At 36.1% G+C, this 22,150-nt stretch overlaps 1 non-coding gene across 1 annotated transcript; it reads left to right on the top strand.

Moving 5' to 3' along the window:
- Positions 1–18,156: 18,156 nt before the first annotated feature.
- LOC120579772 (small nucleolar RNA R71) lies at positions 18,157–18,263 on the top strand. The gene has a single exon (XR_005645517.1). It is a non-coding gene; the product is annotated as a small nucleolar RNA R71 (small nucleolar RNA).
- The last annotated feature ends 3,887 nt before the right edge of the window (positions 18,264–22,150 follow it).

Here is a 22,150-nt window from a genome sequence, read left to right as displayed (position 1 = left end):
GGACCTGAACTTTGCCACCTAATCTTTTCTAGCTGTGGCGTGAATACGTCCACCCTATTGACGACAACAACAACATTAAACAGCTGGTTAAATTACATAACTAAAAAACAACAATGACATTAGTTTAATTTTAAAGCTAAGAGTGCAAACATGCAAAAACCTTTTCATCGACCAGTAACATGTTCATGAAAATGATGCTAGTGGGGACCTTCTTCTCTCGAATCAACCAAATGTGAGCAACTCGCACACACATCTTGAGATTCTTTCTTCCTCCAGAAACAGCTGAGATTGGAGTGTATTTGGCAAACATCATTGGCTTGTTTTTTCCTTTCCAAGAAAGATGATGCTTATTTAGATTGAGATGGTTTGACTAATAGGTTATGATATATTTATAGGAAAAAGGTGGAATACATGTGAGTAGGATATGTCGGTTGAGCAATAAAGAGTATTAGTTATCAGGATAAGCACAAAATAGTAGAACAAAATTAGGAAGTGGCCAACATTTTAGGATAAAGATTAATATGAATAAAATGAAATTAATATTGTTGATGGGGCACTTTGTTTTACTTAAGAATTGGCATTTTTTTTGACTTAAGAATTACCATAGTTGATTCGCCAAAACATATTTTAGAGATGTGGATGAAATGTGTAGTAGTTACTTGAATGAGAGGAATTAGGATTTTTAGTTTGTTTCCACCCAAAACATATTTTAGAGATGTGGATGAAATCCCCTACATATTTAAATGAGAGAAATAAGGATTTTAGTTTGTTTCCACCAAAAAGTTACTTTAGAGATGTGGATGAAATCTCTTAGTTACTTGAATGAGAAGAATTAGGATTTTTAGTTTGTTTCCACCGAAAACATATTTTAGAGATGTGGATGAAATCCCATACTTATTTGAATGAGAGAAATAAGGATTTTAGTTTGTTTCCACCAAAAAGTTAGATTAGAGATGTGGATGAAATCTCTTAGTTACTTGAATGAGAGAAATTAGGATTAGGATTTAAGTTTGTTTCCACCCAAAACATATTTTAGAGATGTGGATGAAATCTTTAGTAGTTACTTGAATGAGAGGAATTAGGATTTTTAGTTTGTTTCCACCCAAAATATATTTTAGAGATGTGGATGAAATCTTTAGTAGGTACTTGAATGAGAGGAATTATGAATTTTAGTTTGTTTCCACCCAAAACATATTTTAAAGATGTGGATGAAATCCCCTAATTATTTGAATGAGAGAAATAAGGATTTTAGTTTGTTTCCACCAAAAACTTAGTTTAGAGATGTGGATGAAATCTCTTAGTTACTTGAATGAGAGAAATTAGGATTAGGATTTTAGTTTGTTTCCACCCAAAACATATTTTAGAGATGTGGATGAAATCTTTAGTAGTTATTTGAATGAGAGGAATTAGGATTTTTAATTTGTTTCCACCCAAAATATATTTTAGAGATGTGGATGAAATCCCCTAATTATTTGAATGAGAGAAATAAGGATTTTAGTTTCTTTCCACCAAAAAGTAAGTTTAGAGATGTGGATGAAATCTCTTAGTTACTTGATTGAGAGAAATTAGGATTAGGATTTTAGTTTGTTTCCACCCAAAACATATTTTAGAGATTAGGATTAGTAATTGTTAGTAATAATGTTAAGAGGAGACATTACACAGCTATGCTACTAAATTGATTCTAGTGATTGTTACTAATAATGTTACTAAAAGCCATGTTACTAAAATGCTTCAGTAACACAGCCATGCTACTAAATTGATTCAGCAACACAAAAACAAACACAAATATATAAATCAAAAAGCAAAGCAAGCAAGGCTAAATTATTTTTGAAATTCAAGGGACATTTGCTAAATTCAAAGACAAAAAAAATAGATGCTTCCAAAACTCTAAGAAACTAAAACTTAAAATTCAAATTGGAAAGGTCTTGCACAATTTATCTAAACATGGACTAATTGTAAATAACATCAAGGTAGATGGTATCATGTGACCCAACCATCGGAGCACCCCCTCTGATCTTCACACCTTCACGGAGCCTGCGAGCTTCCACAAACCTATTCCAACGTCGTCCTATCTTGAAGTGTTCATAAGGAATAGTTGCAAAAGTTAGCTCACAAACGGAAAAGGAACAAAAGAAGTTAAGGTGGACACGAAAAGTGTATCATACCATGCAACCTTTAGTAACATCATACTCAGTTAATTTTTTTCGAAATCAAGAACCATGTCACTAATATTGTGACGATAAGCGAGAAGAGATGTTATTGGGGGGAGATACTCATCGAAAGTTGCTTGCAAATTCATCTTGTCAAGAAGGAAATGCATAGGGGGATCAAAAACCGGGTAGGGGATACCCTTTGTGAGAAAAAAATGCTCCGTTTACTCTATCGACCAATACTTCAAACTTGTTGGACTTAGGATCAGTCAATATTGCATAACACCAAATTTTATCTCCGAAATCACCGCCAAACATGTTTGGCAAGCATACTGCACCCTAAAATAATAACAAACAAAAACATCACACATTGATAAAATAGAATGCAAATAACTAAGAATAGGTATATTTCGCAAAAAACACATACAGCATCAATGTCATATTCAACGATATATGATCTGTATTTCAGTCTGAGCTTGTTGATTGCTTTGTCAAGATCAGAAAAAGGGTTTTTCACCAACGGACCTACAAAAGATTGAAAGGGATTGAAAGAATGATTTATACTTTAAAACAGCGATGAATGTTTCTGGAAGCCATGTTGAAAAGAGATTTCGGTTTAGGAGAAAGGATTAAAATATATTGGTGAGGGTTTGGAGGAGAGAAAGGTATGGTTTTAAAAAGAGATTTCGGTTTAGGAGAAAGGATTAAAATATATTGGTTAGGGTTTGGAGGAGGGGAATTAGGAAATATGGTTTAGGAGGAGTGAAGTTAGATGGTTAGGGTTTGAAGGAGGAGACTTAGGAAATATGGTTAGGTTTTAAAGGAGGGAAAAGTTGCTAAAATATTAGGGTTAAAATATTAGGTTAAAATTAGGGCAACAAAGCTTTGTTTAGGAATAAGAAGATTAAGTGATTGGGACTGTCATTTTAAAAACATTTAATTCTTTTTGCTTATTCTTATATAATGGAATATATTAATTCAATATTATGTTGATTAGATTACTTATTTGTTCCAAATGCCTTTAATTGTTTGAGTTCAACAGTCACCTAGAATCATTGAACGTCTCACACTATGCCGCCTTCCTTTTTTTGGATAGTGGAGTTTTGCATTTAATGCACTTTGTGTATTGGAAAAACACATCCTTTATGCCTTCAATTATGCACTATATATACACTTGAATACATAACATGTCTATCATCTTCCAAATCTCCACTTTGGTATTCTGAATTTGCAATGGCTGGACACAGCGTTGAACTCTTGATGGCGTTCCAAAGCTTGACTGGTATGGATTTATGGGTAAATGTTTTAGCCGCTTCAGTTTTTTTTTCCTTTCTAATTTCTAATGATTACGTTTCTGTTGGTTTTTCTGTAGGGGATTTGATGAACAATCTTGTTTGCGATGTTGAATCCAATTGTCTATTTCAACTTCCAAATCAGTTTATGATCAAATGAAATTGCCTTTTATTGCCGGATCTTATTATAAAAATATAATATGTGTTTATCTGTTATATAAAACAAGGCAACCTTACAATTGCAGTATAGTGAAGATGTCTTTTTTTTTATTATTAAGAATCAATATTTGCATTACTCTTTAACCTCATTTTAGGCAGTCGTTAGTGATGTGTTAAAAAAGTGTTTATTTTTTTTTTATAAAAAAGTAAAGGATATTAACTTAATTATTTAACGATAACGATAAAAAGAAATGAGAGTGGTTAACTGTAATCTAAATATAAGGGAATTTAACAACTGTTAACAAATTATTAGGTGATTGGGATTGTCATTTTAAAAACATTTAATTCTTTTTGCTTAATCTTATATAATGGAATATATTAATTCAATATTAGCCTTTCTTCAACCATGCAGTCCCATACCTGTACGGCCTTAGAATCCCTCTCATTCCGATGTGATTCAGTTTTGCCTAGAAGCATGCAAGGAGCCGGACCACTCCCCGCCCTCATCAGCCTCGAGCGTTACATGCCCACCAAGCGGGAGCGTTACAGTTATGTCCTTAGAAAGGCAACGCTCAAACAAGCGAAATTAAACTTCGAATATGGAGCACGCACAATTTTCATTGATGACCAAGGTATGCTCAGTTATTCAGGTACAATATATTAATCGATAAATAAATTAACAAACAACTAACTTAATTTTCAAGCTGGCTATTGATTGAGAGGATTTGCACTAACAAATGTATATTTTTTGAAGAGACAATTTCTGATTCATGCGCCAAAACCCGTGTTGAGGTAAATAACATTCATGTGCACGAAATAAGTAGAGGTACTATTCTGTAACAATACTCTATTCTCCAATTTATAACATAATATCACGACAACCACCATATCCATAATATATTCCACTCAATCTCTGCCGATTATCCTCCATGTAACACTCATGATGTTAGCCAGGACATATATCAGTCTAAAATTAAGAAATACATTATTCGATATGGTCTTGATTTGCAAAATGATCAAGAATCAATTCCCTCTATCAACAATGAATGTAACAAAAATGGTGAAGAGTTCGACGTCCCTGACAACCCACGTAAGTCACAAATTCTGTTGCTTAATAATCCATTACGCTTAATTTCATACACCATTTAGTGCGAGTTCATATGTTTATTAACATGCTTAATTAATATTTACTAACATTTCGCAGATTTTGATATCATAGAAATAGGCGACGGCCAATAAGGTATTGTATTACACATTTGTTTTTCACTTTATCAAATTGTATTTTAAGTCATTTAGATTATTAAACCCTGTTTTGTTACTTGCAGGTGGAAATCCTTATTATATACATTTTGGCATGCCTGAAGGATTATAATCCATCGGAACCTCTATTTTCACTGTGTTGCAAGCAAGGGAGGGTAAAGATTGCTTACCCGGATTTTCCAGAAGAGTTAAATGAATTATATTACAACAATGATCAGAAAAGCAAGTTTTTCAAGGAGAATATTAGATTGTTTAATTCCATGTTTACATTTACATCAATGGGACCCAATATAGACGATTCAATGAACAATGGTAAGGCCCCACCAATTTTTGTCATGCATGGCGAAAACTATCACCAACTTGGTAGTTTGCTCCCTAAGCCCGGAAACGGCCCGAAATTCGCTCAACTTTATGTTTATGACACAAACAATGAAATACAAAATTGGATGCGTGCGGTTAGGTATTTGCTAATTATTACATTTAACAATGGTTTCATTTGTGTCTTTTGTTTGTATAAATCTTCATTTCCATTTACAATTCATCATCTAATCATCAAGTGAAAATATACATTGCAGCATGGTGGATGACAACAATGCAATTAGATCGACAATAGTCACTGAACTGCGGAACAAGTTGGACTCTTTGAATTCATATGTTAAGACGTATAGGAACATCTGCGACAAGATAGTGGATGGTGAATGTAACGCCCACTTTCGTATAATCGTTTATTTATTCAAGTTTAGGTGATTATATTATAATTATATAATATGTGCATGATTTTGGTATGTTTTGATGATTTATGATGATTTGATTGATGACGTGATAAGTTATGAGTTTTGGAGGATTTGATTATGATATGAGATTTATTTTATTGTTAAATAGAATAAAGATTTGAAAATAATATAAAATATTTAGTTGAGGGCTGTTTTGATATTTTAGATAGTTTTGGGGGAGAAAGTGAGATAAGATAAGTTATTAGAAAGAGGTATAAATAGGGAAGACCTAATATCTTTAGAAAACCATTGTACGTGAAAACTTTTGGAAAAAGGGAGAAAAGCTTAGAGAGGAGCAAGAGACCAAGAGTGCTGCGATTTTCTTCAAACAAGGTAAGGGTGAGACTAATAATTCAATAATGTTATTTACTGTAATTCTGATGATTAGTTGACAAAGTTAGGATTGATTTAGAGAAGTTTTGGAATTGGGTCAAAACCCTAAAAATTGATGATTAAACGGTAAAACTTGTTTAGATTGATGTAGAAACCGTCCTTTAACCTTAGAACATGTTTAGGTGGATTATGGAATCAAAATTAGGCTTTGAACCATGTTGTGTGATGGATTTTTGAGAAAAACCCTAGTCTGCCCGTGCTTCTGTTCATCGCTCGCCACGGCGAGTGATGATCCTCGCCTCGCGAGTGATGAACTTCATCGCTCGCCACGCGAGCCCCTTCCCTTCGCCTCGCGAGTTGTTTGGTGCAACTCGCCATGGCGAGCAACCCTTCCTCGCCTCGCGAGCTTAGGCAGAGTGCATGTCATATTTCGTGTTTCGACCTTTTTAGTTGAATCTTGTATGCCTTTGAGTACCTGAACATACCTAGTATTGATTAGGAATGAATGTAGGATCAGAGGGAACCCAGAACAACCTTAGTTTGGGAGTTGAGTGGTACTCGCCATGGCGAGTAAGTACTCTCGCCTCGCGAGTACAACCAGGATGAACTTGTTTATGTGTTTATGCGATCTGTGTCGCACTTGTTGGTCAAGAGTGAACCCCTAACTGGTAATGAGACCTAGTGATGTCATTTAATGCAGACTGTAGAGTTGTTTAAGTTATATTAATATTAATTGAATATGAACTATTGTATTGTATATTCATGCAAGATAAGAAGATGTGATAATGATACAAATTATGTGCTTTGATATAATGATATCATCTTGTTATGTGACCTGTTTATGCTGCTTCCGTTATTTAACTAAGTGCATAATTATATGATGAAGTTTAGCTCCAAATTATTGGATGCATGTTGATAAGTTGATTACGATGTTTTGTTCATATGTGTCCATGCATAGCATATCATTGAGCTTAGTCCTCACCACGAATATTAGGAGCTTTGTCCTCCGCACGTTTTATAGGAGCTTTGTCCTCCGCACGATTAAAGTATATTAATACTTATGATGACGATTGGTACCACATGCATATAAGGAGTCTAGGAGCATTGTCACATTGTCATGATTAAGATGCCTTGTTGATAATGAATGAATATGTGATTATGTGATAAGTGTTTATTGATTATGTTACGTTGTTCATAATGAATTGGATATATGATTACGTGATAACTGTTTAGCATTTATGCAAAGTTAATAATGGAATGATTATGATGTTAATTTATGATTCGCAATTACATTGATTAATGTTATTTTATTATGAAATCTCACCCCTTCTGCTTGAAAATGTTGCCCTTCGTATGGGTAACTTGCAGGTGATCGTGCTTAGTGTGCAGTTGCCGTCGTGAGTGGCCTTGCCTTCACTGTGTCGTCTAGGTCGCTCTGATACATAACGGGATGGGGTTTTATGCTATAACATGCTTCATTCTCTTACGTGAACTGCCATGAATATTTACTGTTTTGATTAACTCTTTTGAGATACTTGTTGGGCCTGCGTGCCAAAACGTTTCATGAATTATGGTTAAGATTTTCCGCTGCAAATGTTTAAGATATTGGTTAAATTATTATTTAACTGTTGGATTACGTTATATGTGATATCCCATTGTTTGATGTTTACTCTGATAAATGTTATGTTTTTAAAGAAATTTTAAATATTGGGAAAACGGGGTGTTACAGTGAATCACAACCTATACAATTAAGAATTTTACGGAAAAGAAACCGCGATGGAAGGAGGTATAATTTGCCAACTACATCGGAAGTTGCATCACTTATTGTCGGTGATTATGATGCATCCAAATGTGAGCGAGATGTGGTTGTTGAAGAGCAGTCAGGGCTCCTTAAGCGAGTATCTATATTTGAGCCTTCTTATTTTCCCCTACAATATATGCTTCTATTCCCAAGAGGTGAAGACGAATTTAGAAAGGATATAGAATACGAAATAACTGACAAAAAGGTAGTATTGCAGAGACAATATGTCACGCAATTAGAGTGGGTTGCATATCGAATACAACATATGTAGAGACATATATCGACCATTGTTTTTGCAAAGAGATTATGTCAGCAGTTTTTAATTGATGCATACAGTATGATCGAGTATGCTCACATCAAATGGGCGCGAAACCATAAAAAAGAACTAAGGGCTGATATGTACAAAGGATTGGTTGAGGCAGTTCTTAGAGGTGAGACTAATCCAGCATCAAAAGGAAAGAGAGTTGTATTCCCGTCTACTTTTGATGGAGGTCCGCGCTATATGATTCAAAACTATCAGGATGCAATGACAATTTGTTGACGGATAGGTTATCCCGATTTGTTCATCACATTTACGTGCAACCATAAATGGGCAGAAGTTGTTGAATTTTTAAGGTTGCACAATCTTAAAACGGAGGATAGACCAGATTTATCATGTCGTATATTCAAAATTAAACTTGATCATCTTTTAATGGAGATTAAAAAGGGTCAAATATTTGGTGAAGTCAGGGCAGGTACATATTTTATTACCGAAATAAGCAATTGAATTTTTGTTTTGTGCATCCAACTTATTATCTATCTCTTTCTGCAGTTATTTTTGCAACTGAGTTCCAGAAGCGTGGACTTCCTCACACGCACATACTAGTGTTTTTGAAGCCGCAATTCAGGCCTGTAACACCGAAGCAAATTGACAAAATAATTTCAGCCGAGATTCCAGATAAGAACATAGATCCTCACTTATTTGATATAGTAACAACATTGATGATTCACGACCCATGTGGAAAACAAAATAAGAATTCCCCGTGCATGTCAAACAAAAAGTGTACCAAACACTTTCCGAAAAACTTTATTGATAGCATAGTGATTGACAATGATGGGTATCCAGTATATAGGAGGAGAGACAATGGAGTGTCAGTGGCCAAAGGTAAGTACACCGTAGATAATCAATATGTTGTGCCATACAATAGAGATTTGCTTATAAAATATAATGCACATATCAATGTTGAATGGTGCAACCAAACACGATCAATCAAGTACCTGTTCAAATATGTCAATAAAGGACATGATCGTGTCACCGTTAACTTCTATAAAGGAAAAGATGGAAATAATAGTTCTGAATGTTTTGACGAGATAAAATTGTATTATGATTGCCGGTACTTAATAGAGAAGCTTGCCTTGCAAGGGGTTTGTTGGAGGATGATAAGGAGTTCATAGATTCGGTCAATGAAGCAAGCCATTGGGGGGCAGGGACATTCATGCGACGGCTATTTGCAACTCTTATGGTATCGTCAATTTTCAAGGCCTGAAGCTGTCTGGCTTGGTACTTTAGAAAATCTAATAGACGACATATTGCGCATACAACAACGACTTCTTGGAGCTCCAGGTAGACAATTATTGTTAATATGATATGTTTCGTTAATGCAATGCTGCTTGCACATTTTACAATCATCGATTACATTGTTTTACTCAATTATTATACAAATGTGAACTAAGGAGTTACTAAAATGTTGATTACATGTTTTGCATTCAGATTGTATTAGTTTGATGCATTATTGATTCACTCAAAACTTTTAAGTAAAATATAAGTGGTTATTACATCACAGGTGAATGTATCTGCTAGTTTACCATTTTTATGGTTAACTATTCCTTCAAATATATGAAAGCATCAATCCTATCGCTATACTATGGTTGATTGTCAATTTCATTTCATGCTCATGTCAATTAGCTAAAAGGTGTTTAAATTCTTGATCAATCATGTGCAGTACAAAAACTATAGAACTGTTTGAGATACTACACGTGCAGAAAGTGATAAGTGTTTAACAAATAACATTTAAATGTCCTCAAGTAATTGATGAGCAGTTACATGTGTTTCACATATTTGGTTCTGACGCACGATCAGCTAAAAACATACGCGCTTGCAGATAGTGAAGTCCTCCTCCAAAGTTCGGGCAAGAGTTTGAAAGATTATCCACCTATGCCAAAAGCAGATCTTGCATTAATACCTAATTTGCAAAACCGTCTAATTCGTGAAGAATTGAGCTATGATAGAGGAGTATTGGCAAACGAGCATGAAATATTAATGAGGACAATGACTGATGAACAACGAAGCGTGTACAATAGGATAATGACAAGGGTTAACGAAAACAATCCAAGATTATTTTTTCTTTATGGATATGGCAGAACAGACAAGACGTTTAAATGGAGAGCCATGTCGGCTGCCATAAGATCTGCAGGTGAGATTGTTATAATTGTCACATCATCAGGCATAACTGCATTGTTAATACCAGGGGGAAGGACAACACATTCGAGGTTTTGCATTCCTCTACTAATAAATGAATCTTCTACATGTACCATTGAACCAGATTCCCTCCTTGGGAAATTGATAGTGAAAGCCAAGCTTATAATATGGGATGAAGCACCAATGTTGCATCGATTTTGCTTTGAGGCCGTTGATAGAACCTTCAGAGACATAATGAAGGAGGTGGACGCGAAAAATAAAACAATTCCATTTGGAGGGAAGGTTGTGGTCTTTGGTGGTGACTTTAGACAAATTTTGTCAGTTATACCGAAAGGGAACAGACCGGAGGTTGTACATGCTACACTAAATTCATCTAAACTTTGGCATTATATTGAAGTCCTTACTTTAACAAAAAACATGAGGTCGTTACATAGTGCATCTGATGTGGACATTGATGAAAGAAGGTTATTTTCAGAATGGGTATTGGGAATAGGCGACGGTAGAATCGGTGAAGACAATGAACTTGATAAAACTGTTATAATACCTCCGAATTTGCTCATCTATGGCTCAAGCGACCCGATTGCGTCTATAGTTGACAACACTTATCCAAATCTTATGGAAAATATGGATGACATATCTTACTTCCAAAATAGAGCTATATTGACCATTAAAAATTCCATCGTTGAGAAGATCAACGAACACATGTTGGATATGATTCCAGGTGAGGAGAAGATCTATTTGAGTTATGATTCTACAGTAAAGACAACAATGGCGATGCAATCAGTGACGTCCATACACCAAAATTCTTAAATACAATTGTTGCTTAGGGCCTTCCTAATCACAAGTTAAGGTTAAAGGTTGGCGTGCCAGTAATGCTATTACGGAATTTAGATCAACAAAATGGGTTGTGTAACGGAACCAGATTGACAATAACTAGGATGGGTAACTTTGTGATGGAGGGGAGGGTAATATCTGGAAATAATGTTGGAGACAAAGTATATATACCTCGATTATCATTATCACCTTCAGACGTCCAAATTCCTTTCAAATTTTAAAGAAGGTAATTTCCTCTTTCTGTGTCATTTGCAATTACTATCAACAAAAGTCAAGAGCAATCACTCGGACATGTTGGTGTATACCTACCAACGCAAGTATTTTCACATGGACAGTTATATGTAGCTGTTTCAAGAGTTACGTCGAGACAAGGGCTCAAGATACATATAACTGATGAAGAAGATGAATATACGGATGAGACGTTTAACGTAGTATACGAAGAAGTTTTTCGAAATGTAAGGGTATGATTGCGTAGTAATCTATGTTGTTTTGACTATCTCAAACTTTTCATATATTATTATTTTTTATTAGTAATACAATAATATCCAAACATTTGATAGTTTTGGTGTATCAGTTTATTATTTTTGTCAAAATTATATATTATAACTTTTAACTCATACGACCCGTGCAGCGCACGGGTCGGCATTCTAGTGTTTAACCTAATTTCCAAACCCCAAACCTACTTTTTTCGCTCCAATCTATCCAGACCGTTAGATCATTGTAATTAGGGGAGGTTAGCACATCAGCCGTTGATCAAATCTCACTCATTGAAAATTGATACATGCGTAAAGGGAAACAAAACAGCTAATGATAACAAAACACAACAAACACATTTTCTCTTTCCCAAAACAAGCCCGCGTTTCTTCTTCTTCCTCATATCATCATCACCACCACCAACCCTCTCCCCCCATCCATCGGAGACAAAGCATCTTACCATCTCCTCTTCACACTCCAACCAAATAGACTCCTTCACAGCCTCTTCTTCATCCAAAACTACTTCGGCTTCTTCACACAACCTATCACCCATCTTCCAAACCACTGGCGGCGCCACCAACGACAACTTTTCAGATGCTTAACTTTTCAGGTACAAGCTTGAATTGTGAATGATGAGATAAAACCGCAAGTGTACGGTCTTACCGAAGTAGTATAAAAGAGTATCGTTCCTACAGGGAGTAGTTCAATTTAATTAACCTTTAGAGATGATTAGAAGAGAGAAGAGAATTGTAAGTTGGGGGTTTTTAAACGGTTAAAAAGCAATATAATAAAAGAGCCTTGGGATCGTTGGTTTCATCTAAATAACAAGTCCTTCTCAAACCAAAACCATAAGCTTATAATGTTATGTTAGACCTAATTTCTCAAGACAGTTTCTCTTAAGTTCCTCTAGCAACCAAGCCTATTTCGCTGACTTGATTACTATTGGATTTTGGTTCCTCTAACAACCAAGCCTATTTCGCTGACTTGATTGTTATTAGTTCCCTTGAAGATCGAAACTATATGTCTCAAAGATTGCAAAGCCTATTTCGCTGACTTTGCAATCCTTGTCTGAATTCACTTGTTCGAATATCAAAGCTCCACTTTCGTTTTATGAATTGATATTTGGAATAATGGACGAACAATTATCAAACCCTCCACTTTCGTTTCCACAGTTTGATAATGGTTAATCCATGTTAAGACGGTGAATTCAGATAAGAAATTAGGGTTACATAAGATTAAGGCTTAAGGCTTGGTTTGATTAGGATTATGTCATTTAGACTTATCCAACAATCCCAAGACAAGAAGAAGTCTACTCACTCATGTTCATCGTAGACATGGGGGAGAAGAGAGAAAGCATGAAAGTAAAAGACAGGAAAATAAAGGAAAGGAAAAGAACTTTATTTAGAAAAGCAATTGTCACTTATTGTATTCCAAGTAAAGATGAATATTTGTGATGGCTAGCTACTCTATTTATAGTACACAATTGACTTAAAATCTAAGCAAGTATATTCCAAGAATATTCCTCGGTAGATTGTGCGCCAAAATAGAATAGCTTGGAGTCCAAGCAAAAGCAGCAAAAGGTCTTCTAGAGGGTGGCACGGCCGTGCCAAGGCTAGCACGGGCCGTGCCAAGGCTAGCACGGGCCGTGCCAGACTTCTGACTTGTGGGAGATATATTTTGTTTCCCAATCTTCGTATTTTCGTGTCCAATTTGCTCCAAATCCCTTTCTTTTGCTCCAAGACTCAATCCATCCAATATTCTTCCCTGAAATATAATAAATTGCAATTTAAAGTAAACTATCCTAAAAAGGAAATAATACTAATATAAAATTATATAAAATCTAAATAAAAATAAACTAAAAAGCATATTAAAATAGCATATAAATGACTCATCAAACTCCCCCATACTTGAATCTTTGCTTGTCCTCAAGCAAAAGGCATAAACATAGTAGCATCAACAGTTAAATCAAATGACAATTAAATTAAAGTACATGTCTCCTCAAGGGCTTAAATCCAAAATGTACACTAATTACAAACTCAAGTATTTCTTGAAATCTTTATTCTACCCAACGATCAAGTTTCAAGTGAGTGTGTGTGTGAAGTCCAACCCTTTTCTTGCTCCTGTATAAGATAGGTATTATGAGGAAACATGGTCTAATCCTAGCACTAAACTAACCAAGAAAGATTCCTTCTACAATTCACATAAGAGAGATGGGAGTTTTTGAGAATCTTTGTTCTTTGCCATATGCATATTTTAAGTTCTTTATTTAAGGAACAACATTTTCACGTAGGAGGTCGGAGGGCCTACCCCCTTCCCCAATCTAGATTCAATGGTATCCCTTAAAACATCCTCTTCACGTAGGAAGTCGGAGGGCCTACCTCCTTCCCCAATCTAGTTTCAACGATGCTTTTTTAAAGTTTTTTCTCAAGATAACAATCACCTTCACGTAGGAAGTCGGAGGGCCTACCTCCTTCCCCAATCTAGATTCAGCGATGAGATCTTGGAATTTATTTGGCTTTTTGGCTTTTTATGAACTCCCTTATACTCACTTATACTACTGGCGCTTTGAGAATCTTTAAAGGTTAATGCACCACTAAAATTAGAACGCGTTTCCTTAAAATACCTATTCATACATTTACTCAAGGGAAGCAACTTTGTGTTTTTCTCATTGGAGAATTTTATTCACTTTAAAACAAGATGTGGTTATATCAAGAAGACTTAAAACACAAGAGTTTGCTTTCATGTACAAGAATCAACAAAATAAGAGGAGACAATGAAAATTTGTGTGTCATGATTTTTTTTCAATAAAAATTAGCTGCTTAACTATGCCTTTTACAATAAAACAAAACAAAAGAATAAAGTTCAAGGGAGTTTGGAAACACTACGACTAAAGACACTTTATTAGGCTCCCCCCAAACTTAGGAGAAGCATTGTCCTCAATGATTCAAGATAAAAGAAAAATAAAAGAGAAGGAGAGGTAGAAGAAGAAGAAGAAGAAGAAAGAGAAAGAAGGGAAGAGTGGAAGAGGAAAGCTCACATTTTTATCATTGAGGTCCATATGGAGGACCTTGGAGGTGAAAGTGGTGCATCATGTTCCGAAGCATTTGGTTATTTTCTTCGGATATGCGGTTGCCCCTTTGGACATCGTGTCTTATGCTCATGAGTTCAACACCTTGCCTTTGTTGCTTGGTGCTTATTCTTTCGACCTCGGTAGTCATCCATGCCCATCTTGCATCTTCATTTGTTTCACCTTCATTAGGGTCATGGTGTTCCTCATCATGGTGCAGTTGTGCACCTTCCTCTTCTTGATGCAAGTGTGCACCCTCTGTTTCTTCATTATGCTGTTCTATGTGCACCTGTGGGTCATCATCAACATACAACAAATTTGCTTCCACCTCGGTGTTAGTTCTCGAGATGGGTTAGGCAATAAAATCAAGATGGGCACATTGAGTTGGAGTGTATAGACAAAGGGGACTCGAGTTTTTATGAAATTCATATAGATGAGAGTTTCTATGTTTAGTCTATTGTTACCCTCGATCTTGTTTATCCCTAGGTCTTCACTCACACCGAATCGCCCAGCTATGTATGTTATGATACCACCAACTACTATTTCTCCCCTACTATCGGACCTATTTCCTATAAGGGAAAGGTAGTCAAGCAAGTAAAAACAAGTGTTAATGGGTTGGTTGTGCAGCATAGCCCAAAGCATGAAGAGTTCATCATTCCTAGTGTTCCCTAGTTCTTTCCGTCCCCTAATGGTGCAAGCCATAACCCTTTGAAGGTACCTAAGTACGGGGTTGTGAATGTTGCTAGCTTTGTTGGCACGTGTGTTAAATTGGTCAAGACCGGTGATTTGCTCCCAAAAGGCGGCGGGTTGATAGTCAACCGGTTTTAAATTTTGATCCCAAGAGTCGTGGATGAACCCCGCATTTGCGAAGCCCATCTCATCACAGAAGTGCTGAAGAGACATCTCGTAATCAATATTCAAAAGCCGGAAAGAAACTCTATGGTTAGGGTTATCAAAGTTCAACCTATCTTTCGTAAAAACAATAGAACTTAAAAATTCATAGGTGAAATTCTCATACCCTCGCATAGGTCTCAACATATCAACCCATCCTAACCTTTCTAGCAGATTAAACACATTATCTTTAATACCTAGCTTATTCATGTCATGGTTATCAGGGTACCTGCAAGGTTGTATAGGTTTAGAGATTAGAAGTGTGTACCTATCCCTTTGCTTGTTGTCCCGGAAGATGATGCCATGATTTTTGGCTTGTGCTTTCTTCTTTGGGGGAGGTCCTCCGGATGAGCTTGCAACTTCCTTTCCACTTCTCTTTGAAGTCATTGCCTTGACCTTGCCTTTGGTGTGGTGGTTTGGGTAAGGGTTGTTTTGGTGGAAAAGGTTGGATTAGTGTTGTGGTGAAGGTTTATGTGAGTTTTTGGGGTTGGGTTAGGGAGGTTGGTGAAGAATTTATGGTTTTTGGGTTAGGTTAGGGAGGGTTACGAATTTGGGTGATGTTGGTTGGGGTGGATGAAAGTTGTTTTGGAATGGTGGGTTATGATTGGAATGGTGTTAGTGATTGATTGGGTGGAGAAATTTTGTGAATGGGTGTGGTTTGGTGGTGGTTGTGAAGGTTTGTAGTTGTATGGTTATGGAGGTTTGAGAGAAGGTGGAAGGTAGAGAGAAGTTTGGGTTGGAGAGTGAGGGAAGAAGAAGTCCAAAAGGTAAGGTTATACTTACCTGTGATCGGGCACGGCCGTGCCAAGCTTGGCACGGGCCGTGCCAACTTTCTGGATCTTAGCTGGTATTTGGATGGTTATGGTCTGGCACGGCCGTGCCAAGGTTCTGGACAGTGGCCTCTCGTTTTGCTTGAATCACCTTCGGACAATTACCTACAGAATAACTTAAAAACAAAAACGAAAGCAGTTAAATACGTGGGTTGCCTCCCACGAAGCGCTTCTTTATAGTCATTAGCTTGACGTTATAAGAAAGTGTCCTTAGAATGGATCAAAGAGGTCATGTTGTGTAGATGGCGCTAATAAGCGTTCTTTCACTTTATGACCTTTAATCATATTACAAGAGTAGAGGGCGGGACCTTTCATATAATTCTCCAACTCAAATCCTATCAACTCATCACTCACTTGAAAAACAATCCTACCGTTTTGAACATCTACTATAGCACCCGCAGTGGCGAGAAAGGGTTGTCCTAAGATTATAGGGCACGCATTGTCCTCATCTATGTCAAGCACCATGAAATCAGTTGGGATTTCCATCCCTTCTATTTTAACGGGGATGTCCTCGACATATCCGACAGGTTGTATATCAGAACGATCGGCTAACTTCAATGTTGTGTCGGTAGGCTTTAGCTTGCCCAACCCCAGCCTTGTAAAGAGGGGTAGGGGCAACAGACTAACACTAGCTCCTAAGTCACACAAGGCATGGTTTAAGGTTTCATTCCCTATCATACAAGGGATGGCAAAACTTCCGGGATCTCTAAGCTTAGTAGGTGGCTTCTTGATGATTGTACTAGTGTCCCTTGTCAAAGCTATTGTTTCATTATGATCTATAGCCTTTTTCTTTGAAAAAATTTCTTTTAAAAGCTTGGCGTATAGAGGCATACGAGACAAGGCTTCAGCATAGGGGATTTTAACGCAAATCTTTCGAATTATGTTAAAGAGTTTAGTGAATTGACCCTCCGAGTTGAGCTTAGTAGGCCTTAAAGGTGTTGGGGCTTTGTTCTTATCAAGCGGTTTCTCACTTTTTATCACACCATTCTTACCTAGACACCTGACACTCTCCTTCTTGACATTTTTAGCCTTAGTAACAGTCTCTTCTATCTTACTACCCCCCAGAAAAATAGCGTTGACATGGGCTTTGGGGTTTGTTTCAGGTTGACCGGGAAAGACTCCCGGTGTTTGAGAAGAGGTGGCCACTTGCTGGGCCACTTGGGAGATTTGGGTCTCAAGCATTTTGGTGTGTGTGGCGATGGAATCAACCTTGGTATTGAGCTTGGAGAGAGAGTCGTTCAGAGATCCTGTTTGGTTTTTTAACTCTTGAAGTTGTTTATTTTGATTCATCATGCAATTTTCCAACATTATTCCCAAACTAGATTTCTGAGCTACTCTCTAGTTGTTTGTATAGCCAGGTGGTGCTGTTTGCCCATAGGAACCTTGAGGATTTTTGTAAAAATTTTGATTTGGCCTCATTCCTCTGTTGTATTGAGCGTAATTTAGTTGCTCAATATTGGCAGCACTACCTAACTGACAATCAACACCTGTATGACCAGTTATACCACAGACTTCACATGTAGGGGATGCAGGAGAAGGTGGGGCAGCATTAACATTAAGTTTTTCAATTTTTTGTGTTAATGCCTCAACCTTAGCAGCAAGGTGGTTATATTCAAAGACTTCGTATATACCTGCCTCTTTCTTAGAGGGAGTAGGAGTGGTGACGGCTCTTTCGTTGGTCCATTGATAGTGATTTTGAGCCATGTCCTCAATCAAAGCATAAGCCTCCGTGTAGTTTTTGTTCATTAGAGCTCCACCTGCAGCTGCATCAACAGACATCTTAGTGGTATATGACAAGCCATTATAAAACGTGTGGACTATAAGCCACTTCTCTAGGCCATGGTGGGGACAAAGTCTAAGCATTTCCTTGAAACGCTCCCACGCCTCATAGAGAGACTCCCCATCTTTTTGATTGAAACGCGTAATTTGGTCTCTAAGTTTAGCTGTTTTAGATGGGGGGAAAAATCGGGCGAGGAATGCTCGCCTCATACCGTCCCATGAAGTAATGGAACCGACTTCTAGGGAATGGAACCAAGCGCTAGCTCTATCCCTTAAGGAAAAGGGAAAGAGATGAAGTCTTACGGCTTCTTGGTTCTCTTTTATCGTGCCACTGAGTCTAAGGAAGGAAGAAATATGGAGATTTGGATCCTCAGTGGGTGATCCAGAAAACTGGTTTTGCTGCACTAAATTGAGTAGTGCAGGCTTGATTTCGAAGTTATTACCCGCAACCGTTGGGTACACGATAATAGCTTGTGGCTCTTCCGTTGAAGGAGTAGCATACTCTTTGAGAGTACGTTCAGCCATAACGGTATTATTTTGTGCCTCTCTCTTTTTCTTATGCAAAAATCTTTCGATCTCAGGAATAAATTCTCCGAGACTTTTACTTCTTCGCATAAGAAACCGAGAACCCAAGAAGTTAGTGGTAAAACAAAAGAAAGAAAAGTAGATGAGAAGAGGAAGAGAAAAGAGAAGAGAGTTCTAATCACAAAGAAAGATTTAATTAAATTAGTTTACTCCCCGGCAGCGGCGCCAAAAACTTGATGAGATAAAACCGCAAGTGTACGGTCTTACCGAAGTAGTATAAAAGAGTATCGTTCCGACAGGGAGTAGTTCAATTTAATTAACCTTTAGAGATGATTAGAAGAGAGAAGAGAATTGTAAGTTGGGGGTTTTTAAACGGTTAAAAAGCAATATAATAAAAGAGCCTTGGGATCGTTGGTTTCATCTAAATAACAAGTCCTTCTCAAACCAAAACCATAAGCTTATAATGTTATGTTAGACCTAATTTCTCAAGACAGTTTCTCTTAAGTTCCTCTAGCAACCAAGCCTATTTCGCTGACTTGATTACTATTGGATTTTGGTTCCTCTAACAACCAAGCCTATTTCGCTGACTTGATTGTTATTAGTTCCCTTGAAGATCGAAACTATATGTCTCAAAGATTGCAAAGCCTATTTCGCTGACTTTGCAATCCTTGTCTGAATTCACTTGTTCGAATATCAAAGCTCCACTTTCGTTTTATGAATTGATATTTGGAATAATGGACGAACAATTATCAAACCCTCCACTTTCGTTTCCACAGTTTGATAATGGTTAATCCATGTTAAGACGGTGAATTCAGATAAGAAATTAGGGTTACATAAGATTAAGGCTTAGGGCTTGGTTTGATTAGGATTATGTCATTTAGACTTATCCAACAATCCCAAGACAAGAAGAAGTCTACTCACTCATGTTTATCGTAGACATGGGGGAGAAGAGAGAAAGCATGAAAGTAAAAGACAGGAAAATAAAGGAAAGGAAAAGAACTTTATTTAGAAAAGCAATTGTCACTTATTGTATTCCAAGTAAAGATGAATATTTGTGATGGCTAGCTACTCTATTTATAGTACACAATTGACTTAAAATCTAAGCAAGTATATTCCAAGAATATTCCTCGGTAGATTGTGCGCCAAAATAGAATAGCTTGGAGTCCAAGCAAAAGCAGCAAAAGGTCTTCTGGAGGGTGGCACGGCCGTGCCAAGGCTAGCACGAGCCGTGCCAGGCTTCTGACTTGTGGGAGATATATTTTGTTTCCCAATCTTCGTATTTTCGTGTCCAATTTGCTCCAAATCCCTTTCTTTTGCTCCAAGACTCAATCCATCCAATATTATTTCCTGAAATATAATAAATTGCAATTTAAAGTAAACTATCCTAAAAAGGAAATAATACTAATATAAAATTATATAAAATCTAAATAAAACTAAACTAAAAAGCATATTAAAATAGCATATAAATGACTCATCAGTGAACATCATGGTGAGTTTTGTTTATTTTTTATTTTTCTGAAAAGAGGTGAGTTTTGATTAATTGTTTGTTATGTAATAATCTTTATTCATTTGATTCTATGCTTATTTAGTATTGTATCCCTTATTTACCTCTAGGGTTCGACATTTCTTGCTGGCTTTGAACTCAGTGGCTGATCCATAACTGAAAGTCACAATGGCTACCCATTTCGGCAACGATTCAATTTTGACTATTAAGGTAATGCTTAGATCTGTTTCTCTTATGGTATTTAATGGTTTGTTGTGAAATTGAGAGTAACTAAATCATTTGTTTTTTATCGGTTTGTTGATTTTACAGTTTATGAATTTTCAAATTAGGGGTTAAGATAAGAGTAATAACATTTGTTTAATTTGATTTTTGGTTATTCATAATCTGGTGAGTGTTTAAATTGTATTGTTACACTCAATTTATACATGACCTATATGTATTCTTTCATTGACATATCAAAGTGATGATGCTTTTTTTTTTTTTTTTTTTTTTTTTTTGTGTTCAAAAAGTCTATACAAACGAACCTGTCGAAGCTGCAAACTTACCACATGGAGTTGGACATCTTTAATGTATGTTTGTGTAAATATTGTAAGTTGTTGGATTTGTTGATATGTTAGTGGAAGGATGTTGTTTAATTGTTTTGTTTGAGAATGCTGTAATTTTTTTGTTTAGTATTGTTGTTTGTCATTAGTGAATTTTTTTGGTTGAAAATTGATTTATACTTGGTACTTTCTGTGCTTTTATTCAGTTGCATTCTTATTGATTTTTTTTATTGATTATTGTTCGATGCTTACTCAATTTTATTTCTCAACCAAATATATCGAATCTGTAAATGTTGTAAGGTGATGGATTTGTTGATGTGTTAGAGGAAGATTAACATTCTCATCACAGGTTTCCAAAGCTAAGCTTGAACAGTTGGTTTATAATGTCTTTTTTCTGCATAGTAATCATTGTTTTAATTTCCAGTTTTTTATTTTTGTAACTTAACCTATTTTTCTTCTCTAATTGACCAGTTTTGCATAACCTATTTGTTTCTCAAATTTGTGTCGCATTCGATCGGGCTGCCCTACAGCAGGAGATCAGAAATAGCAGAGCACCAAAATAAAGGTAACAACCCCTTGGGTTTAGTTTGTTTATCAATCTAGGGATTTTCATACTGGTGATTTCACAAATGTAGTTATTTTGTTTTTCAGTGATAATTCAGTGGCAATGTAAGTTTTGCAATTGAAATGCTAACAAGGGCGCATCATGTATGCATCTTAAATGAGTTTATGAGATAAAATGATCGATACCGGCATATCTTGATTTTCATCCTTTTTGTTGAAGGTACTTTACTTTCCCATTTTCTTATCCTTAGATCGGAACTCCCTCATTGTATGCTTTTTAATCTCATGTTAAGTTTATACACACACACTCTATTTTTCACAAGCAATTTGTTTGTTTTTATTTTTAATTTTTTTTCATGGAACTATTTAATCTGCATTGCCACGCTATTTTTTTCTTTGGTTATTCTTATATTTTCTCTCTGATTTGATATATCAAAGAAACTTCTTCCTATACGTATTAGTGTAGTATAAGATAAAGACACATTAGCTTCAAGGCCATGATAAGTAAATAACTAAAAACTAATATTCATATGCACATTAGTCACATTAGATACATAATATTGGGTTGTTGCAGTAGGATTAGGAATTTTGTTCTGTTTGTAAATGGTTTCTTTGTTGAAACTCATTTGGATCATCACAAGGACTGAATTAGAAGTAGATATGCATGTTACTTTCTAGACATGATATTTTGAGCAGTAGTTAGGCATAGATATATACAATTACACCCTCATTTTTTTTACTAAATAAATAACTAAAACAATTCACAAAAATAAAAACAATTACAAATAAGTAATTTAAACTTTTTGGTAGAAAATATTAACAATCTCCGACAACGGCCCCAAAAACTTGATGGTCGGATTAGGCAAGTGTACCAAATCATTTACCAAGTAATAAAGTGATAAGTAGAGTATCAT

This window comes from Medicago truncatula, chromosome 3 (assembly GCF_003473485.1).
Source record: "Medicago truncatula cultivar Jemalong A17 chromosome 3, MtrunA17r5.0-ANR, whole genome shotgun sequence".
NCBI lineage: Eukaryota > Viridiplantae > Streptophyta > Magnoliopsida > Fabales > Fabaceae > Medicago > Medicago truncatula.
This window is presented reverse-complemented; position numbering and strand designations above follow the sequence as displayed.